The 7592-nt window shown below is 43.2% G+C and overlaps 1 protein-coding gene across 2 annotated transcripts in view; it reads left to right on the top strand.

The window, feature by feature from the left end:
* Positions 1 to 7592, top strand: part of LOC101849746 — a 73826-nt gene that overhangs the window by 35434 nt on the left and 30800 nt on the right. The window contains exon 1 of one of the 2 annotated variants that reach the window (XM_005091030.3): positions 4421 to 5548. The exons of the other annotated variant lie outside the window; for it this stretch is intronic. The gene's annotated coding sequence lies outside the window, so the exon portion shown is untranslated. Of the gene's footprint in view, positions 1 to 4420; positions 5549 to 7592 lie in introns of those variants that run through there. 2 annotated transcript variants of the gene reach the window in all.

A 7592-nucleotide genomic window follows, 5' to 3' on the forward strand; every position in this document is an offset into this window, starting at 1 on the left:
TAGATAGATAGATAGATAGATAGATAGATAGATAGATAGATAGATAGATAGATAGTAGTGGCAGAGACAGCGGCGGCATCAGCTCTACTACCACAGTAGATCGGTTTGGCCGTGCGATTTTGTATGCCCAAGAGGTGCATGCAGTACCTGAATAAGTTCTATTTCGTCAAGTGTCCATGTCTTTCTGTTGGGACATTGTGTCTCACCCAAACTTATAGGGCCTAATCGGGATCTCTTGCGATACCTAGAAAACGACACAAAGTGTATGCTGCAAATCGATGCTTTCTGCAAGTTGCATCTGACTGATCGAGTCGACATGATTTATATTTTTTTTTTTAATCGGACCTTAGGGACTGTCGATATTATAGTATAGTCTCTGCAAAATCGGAGACATGGATCTTCCTTTTATATGAGAACAACGTAGAAGTTATGTGTTTGCACATGGACGTACGTAGTGGCCTTGGCTTTGATTGAAATTGTTTGAAGAACAGATTGATGGTTGTTGCTGATCAGGCCAGTAAAGAACAGACGAACTATAGCAAGCAAACAACAAACATCGTTCGATCAGCCCTGAAACTGAATGAGCGGTGTCCATGTTATTGAAATGTTACTGTCAGTGTGGGTCACTATCCATTTTCGGTGCAAAGGAAAGTTGATAAGATTTCCGGGCGATACGCTCTCCGGGGTGTCGTGTGTGCATTGCTAGGTTGCAGAACTTTCCCTTGGAGACTCAGCGCACACTGTTGTCGGGTGAAACCGCGTTCTCCAATGAGCTTCCAGCCGGCAGTGGCACGGAAATTTGGTCGCTTTCTGACAAGGGAGTGTCATATTTATCACTCGTGTGTCTACAGATTTGCGAGCGATTTGTGTTACGCGTATTTGGTGGCATCGTGCGACACAGGGGCCACACAACTAATATAATAGACAAATCAAGACAAGTCGAATCCAACATGTTTGGCTTTTTCGAAAGTAACTGAGAGTAAAAAAGCTGTGCATTTTCTTCCACCCTCTTTTTGTATAGCTTTTGTGCGTGGCGTCTACGCATTGATCTGTTGCTCTTTTTGTAAGAGTTGTCTTGGCGTGATTAATTTTGTGCAATCCAGCATATTGACATTTATTAAAAATCGAAGCCTGTTACATTGTTAGATGTCCGCAATCTTTGGTTTCGGTGGCCATGCTCTAACGGCAACACTACTGATCCATGAGTCTGTGGCCGTAATTGAGCGCATAACAGGTTTCTGCGAGGAAAAGAAAACTTATGAAAGGCGCAACTGGCCTACGGGTAAAAAAAAACAACAACAACAACAAATAAATAACAAAAATACACAGTGATATTTAGTTGCAGGTTACCTGTAGGCGCAGGGAGACAAGGAAAGTAGTCAATTTATAATGTCCATGTCGATGTTTTATTTGCCTGTTTGTCTCGTTTGTCAAATCTGATTGTGGTTGAGTCTTTCAGCGCTACCTTTAAATTGGTCTTGCCTCATTTCTGTGTTTCGTCCGTTTATTTGGCTGGCAAAACTCAGCGATCTGCTCTTTTGTCAAGAGAGCAAATGTGCGGTCAACTTATCTCTTGTATTCCACATATTTACTCATGATCGTCTGTTTGCCGTACTTTCTTATCGCCTATCTGGGTCCTTTCCTCAACCTATGGTCTACTGTTTGTGACCAAGTCTTCTCCGGAAAAGGACAAAGAATTCGGGATGTTTAGATTTAGTGTTACGTATGTTAAAGGCATTTTGAGGTGACGAAGAAGACCAGGCTTTCTCAGACCGGTTACCAAAGGCAGCAAATTGTACATAACTGCCCCCAACCCACCCCTACCCGTACCCCTCCCAAAATATCGAAAAAACAAGTCTTAAAGCAGCTTTTGGCTGCCTGAAAGTGAAAGCCCTCCGTCAAGTTACAATCATATAGTCTTCACAAAATGTTAAAGACCAGTCAGGATAATAGGTAGTATTTTCAAGAAATCATGTTTAAATGATCAGATTGATCTTGTAAAATTCGGTAGCAAGGCTAAGGGGTCAATAGTGAATACAGTAACAACTGTGTGGTTGACACGTGCGCGTCATGCACAAAACTGGACCGAGTTTCAAACGTCAGTGAGCGATACCTGGGGCTTTCTGCATGGCAAAAACGAAATGCACGGGGAAGAATGCACCTCTTGCTACGAACTGTGCTCACTTGTCTGCCTACATAAGCTGCCGTTTCAGCTCTGTGTTACAGTTTTTCTGCGCCAAGCCACATACCACCACGACAAAAGTTGAACGACTTCTACAGGATCTGGGCAATTGCCTGGCTGCAGGATGGAGTTGGTGTACCGGTACGCGAAGTGTCACGCAGACTTCAGGTATCACATGCCACCATCATACGGCTGAGGCAGCAGTTCGTGGCAACAGGAACAGTCCAGAAGAGGCGTTGCACAGGTCGTCCCAAGAAAACGACATCGAGAGACGACCACTTCATCCAACGCCAAGCCATACAGCAGCGGGCTAGCTCTGCCAGCGTCATCAGGTGACGTTTGCGAGCTGCCACCTACACCAAAATCAGTTCGCAGACAATACGTAATCACCTTCATGACGTCAACCTTCGTGCGTGTCGTCCAGTCAGAAAACCTAAGCTGACCCAGAACCAGCGAGCCAACAGTCAAATCTGGTGCACTGCGCACCAGAGGTGGGCACGAGCCCTGTGGACAGTCGAGGTCCTGTTCACTGATGAATCTCGACAACGAGTGATGGCCGAACCCGCATCTGAATGCGCCCACGGGATCAGCTTGCTGACAATGCAGTTCAATGAGTGGTCCCGTGCGGAGGCGGCTCCATTATGGTTTGGAGGGGGGAATCAGCAGGCATCACAGACCCCCCCCCCCCCCCCACTTTACCATGTCGACGGTATCCTGGCAGGACAGCGGTATCTGCTGGAGATCATTCGACCTCTGGTCGTCCCGGCGCTGTAGCAGATTGGACCTGCTGCTATCCTTCAGGACGACAACGCCACGCCGCACAGGTCCAGGGCCGCCAACGCCTTCGTGCAGCAGGCGGGGATTACCCGCATGGTTTGGCCAACCAACAGTCCAGACCTCAATCCTCTTGAACAGTTGTGGGCTGAGCTTGGTCGGAGAGTTTGGGAGAACCACCCTTTACCCGCCGACCGACAGCAGCTGCTTGGACGGCTGCAACAAGAATGGAACATCATTCCCCAGGCCTCTCTGGCACGTCTGATCAACTCTATGCGCCAGCGAGGCCTTGACTGCCTTGCTGTGAATGGTGGGCACACGGGCTTCTGAAAATTTCATTGACATTCACGAACTTAGACTGGTCGTTTTCTTTGATATTGCTGAGACTTTTTGAGACCCTTTCTTTTGTGATTTTTCGATTTTGAGGGCGGGTCCCTTTTGAGCGCTGGGAATTGCGCATTTCAGTTTCGATTGTGATGCAATTTCTTTTTTTTCACTTCTGAATTGATGAATGTCAAAGAAGGATTGATTTGATTTTCTGGTTTTTAGTTTGCGTGCACTTTTGCAAGTGGTCCTTAACTTTTTGTGAAGGCTGTGGTAAATCTGTGTTCTTCACTTTTTCAGCAATACATTTAATCGACTTTCTCTGTTCTTGGCGTTTTATTTCTCTAAGAAGCAAAGTGGACTGCATAAAAGTAACGTGATCTCAGAGCTGCTGTTTTGATATTTTTGCCTTTGAGGATTATTTTGGGCTCAGATATCTCGAATTTCTAATTGTTATGCTACTTAGCAGCATTTAGGGACGTACTTACGTATAAATCCCATGTTTTCTATCGAATTTGTTGTACGAACTTGAATTGAATGATTGCTTTCCCCGTAAAATCTTAACGTAATGAGACTTTAATGGTTGTCTTTTCTTTTGACGCCAAAGTAATCGATTTTCCCCCTTTCCGTCGTCTCTAAGTCCTCTCGTCGTTTCCTTCTACCTCTTTCGCTCGCTCCTTTTTACCCCTTTTCTTCTTTCCTATCTGCTTCTTCTTCCTCCTCCTCTCTCTCTCCTCTCTCGTTCTCCGTGCCACCCTTCTTCTTCTTGTTATTCTTTTTGTTCTTCTTCTTTTTCTTCTTCTTCTTCTTCTTCTTCTTCTTCTTCTTCTTCTTCTTCTTCTTCTTCTTCTTCTTCTTCTCCTTCTCCTTCTCCTTCTCCTTCTCCTTCTCCTTCTCCTTCTCCTTCTCCGTCTCCTTCTCCTTCTCCTTCTCCTTCTCCTTCTTCTTCTCCTTCTCCTTCTCCTTCTTCTTCTTCTTCTTCTTCTTCTTCTTCTTCTTCTTCTTCTTCTTCTTCTTCTTCTTCTTCTTCTTCTTCTTCTTCTTCTTCTTCTTCTTCTTCTTCTTCTTCTTCTTCTTCTTCTTCTTCTTCTTCTTCTTCTTCTTCTTCTTCTTCTTCTTCTTCTTCTTCTTCTTCTTCTTACCTGCACAAATATGACGATTAATATGTGGACGTGCATGACTTTACTCAAAAAACGCCGCCTCTGTTGACTATGTTTGCCCCCCCCCCCTTTTTTTTCTCCTTCCGGGCTTTTTTCCTCTTTGATAGTGATCTTGGTGTACATGTGTATCCTCTTATTTCAATCTTTCCCTTTGTTCGTTCTTTCTTTAGCCTCACGTTGAGATGTTTTGAGGTGTGAACGAGTTGAGTTGTAGAGGAGGGCGCTGTCCCACCACACCACACCACACAGCTCTGGGATCGTTTACCCTTATGGTGTTGGGGGCAGGAATCATTAAGCCGTGGACGTACGAGTAACCCACCCTACCCTCCCTAAAAAAATGAGTGTCAAGAATGCCGTGGCCCCGTATGCTTTTCGATAATTTCGCCTCGCCCAGCGCTCCCTCGGGCCGATCTTTCTACTGCCACCTCACGCTGTTATATTAATCCCACTGCTTTGTACGGCAAATCCCTCTTAATCCCTTTCATATAGTCTTAGTGGGCTGTGCTTTCAGAGTCATGAGCACGGCACATTTCTCCGTGACGAGAACGAGCCGCTCTTTCTATAACGAACGGACCGGCGCAATTTTGTAAGAAAAACGGACCCCCCTTCTTTTTCTCGTTATATCTCCCCTCACTTCGCCCTCTGTGTTTTCGTCTTCCTTCTCCTGCTTTCGTCCCTCCTCGTCTTTTGTTTAGCTTTGAACCGAAGCCTCATCGTCAGTCTCAGCTTTCTGTTTTGATTGTGCTTGTTTTCTTTGAGACGTATGCTCATTATACCTGTCAGCGCCGTGTTTATGGGAATTTCAAGTGTTGTTTTCTTGTGCTAAACAGGCGGAGCAATCGAAGACCTATTCCATTGGCGTCACCCGGCCCTGCTCGGCCTATTCTGTCGCCCGCTGTCGCTGTCAAGTTCCCCCCCAATGGTGATGTGATTGATATCCACAGATCATTCCTGGCGTCCTCGTCGTCGTTTTCGTCGTCAGAGTCGAATTGTACATTGCCTGTCCTAACAACAGCCTTTGAAGGAAGGTGTTCCTGCTTGAAAAACTTCCCGGGCGCCAAAATTGTTTTACATTTGCAGCCTTCAACCGTCACTGCAGCATCAGAGGGTCAGTTTGGGTGTTGATCATCAATTTGAAATGTTTGATTGTGAGTTGATGTACGTGTTAGAACCTAAAGCCTTCTTTGAGGTTGAGTTACTTTGGAGATTTTTGGCCGTTGCGATACATTGTTGGCAGTTTTTGGTCGCAGAAGAATTTGCGGGGTTTTTTGGTCGGTGTAATGTCCACTTTCAAGTGTGTTTAGAAAGACATGCGAACTTTCCGACCAAATGCTCTAACTACGAAAAATAAATTAAATCAAAGTTTGAAAGCTGCTTTCTTGGCAGATAGTCTTCTCCAAAGTTGGTATATCATAGTGCTCTATGGAATGTTCACTCTAGAATAAAAGCTTCCCCGACATTCTATGGGCAATATTGGAGATGTCACCACCGGTGCTGATAGTAAGATACTTTTAAAATAATACTTGCTTCAACTTTTTCTATACATGTTTCATCAATCGAATGTCGAACGTGCAATGATGCAGTTGTCACCACCGGTAATTTTTATGCCATTTTATTTTATTTATTTATTTTTTTAATGTTCAAAGGAGTAGATCAGCTTGTAGCAGCGCGTTGCCTTTGGCTATATATGGAGAGGTGCTACTGAAATTGCGCTGCTTTATTATTTTTCTATATTACAGAACATTTGCTGTTATACCTGTCTTTTGTATAATTATGGGTAATATTTAGGGATTTGAAAGGATAGAATCATAATTCCTGGGCATCGGAGAAGAATACTACGTAAAGTTTGCCTTCCCCGCATTGTTTTCACACATTTCACCTTGTCTCGTTTAATAAGATTTTCTCTTTGAAAATACAAAGGCTTCTTCATTTTTCGACAAGTAAGGTTCAGATTTTGCATGCTATGTCTATAACGATATTGCAACATTCTGTCAACATAACATGAGCAAAGTCTTCACAAGTCCCGATACTGCAAAAGAGACAAGCTATTTTTTGAAAAAGAAATTGAAATATTCAGTTTTCTTGCTGACAAAAGTTTTGTGTTGTAGTAGTTGATGATCGTAAGAAATGACAAAATTTTCCTTGAAAAAATAATAAAGCCTGCGGATTTTTTCAATATCTTCACTTTGGAGGTAATTGTTACATAATGTACCTCTTATAGTTTGTTCTATTTTCCGTGAATATGCTGAACACAATGATAACACAAAACGTTGAATGTATGGAGAATCAAAAAAGATAAAAATTTGAAAAGAAGATCCTTAGATAGCGCTTTCAAATAAGGCTGTAGTTATTCGCACAGGGTTTGTGAATACTATGGAATTGTATTCGCACAGTGTGTGCGAATACTACAAAATTTTATTCGCACTGGGTGTGTGAATACTGTGTGAATACTATGAAATTTTATTCGCACAGTGTATGTGAATACCGTGGGAATACTACGATTACTACGAAATGTTATTCGCACAGGGTGTGTGAATACTATGAAATTATATTCGCGCAGGGTGTGTGAATACTACAAAATATTATTGGCACAGGTGTTTCTAAAGAAGGGTGGAAATTAATGTTACTAGGCCTAGGCTAGCATGTTCTTATTTTCCCCATCCTCGCGTAGGGACAAAGATCACGTATAATAAGATAGTTCACTCCTCTCTTTGAGCCAATTAAAAAGTGTCCTCAAAATTTGGTAGCGCCCTCTTCGAAAAATTGCTGACTTTGCGATCAGAGTTACCCTACTTGTGTGAAAAGCAATACAAGTGAAATTAACAAAATGTGCTTATCCTATTCTTTTTCTGGAGAAACGAAAGAGAGCTTCAAAATAAAGACTCCAGCGCCATCTGAAGCAATGCGCAGACTTCTGCGAACACTTTTCGGGCTGAGTGAACAATCTTGTTTTGTGCTATCTTTGGTAGGGATAGATCTAATTCTAATTGTGCAATGAGATACGAAAAAACCCACTCAATTGGAATTCAAGTTGTGTATTGTGTCAATGATAATGACTCAAATCTCTCTGTTTCTTTTTTTTTTTGTTTTCCTTGCGCCTTGAGAGAGAGAGAGAGAGAGAGAGAGAGAGAGAGAGAGAGAGAGAGAGAGAG

The sequence above is a fragment of the Aplysia californica genome, unplaced genomic scaffold (assembly GCF_000002075.1).
Source record: "Aplysia californica isolate F4 #8 unplaced genomic scaffold, AplCal3.0 scaffold00025, whole genome shotgun sequence".
Classification (NCBI taxonomy): Eukaryota; Metazoa; Mollusca; class Gastropoda; order Aplysiida; family Aplysiidae; genus Aplysia; species Aplysia californica.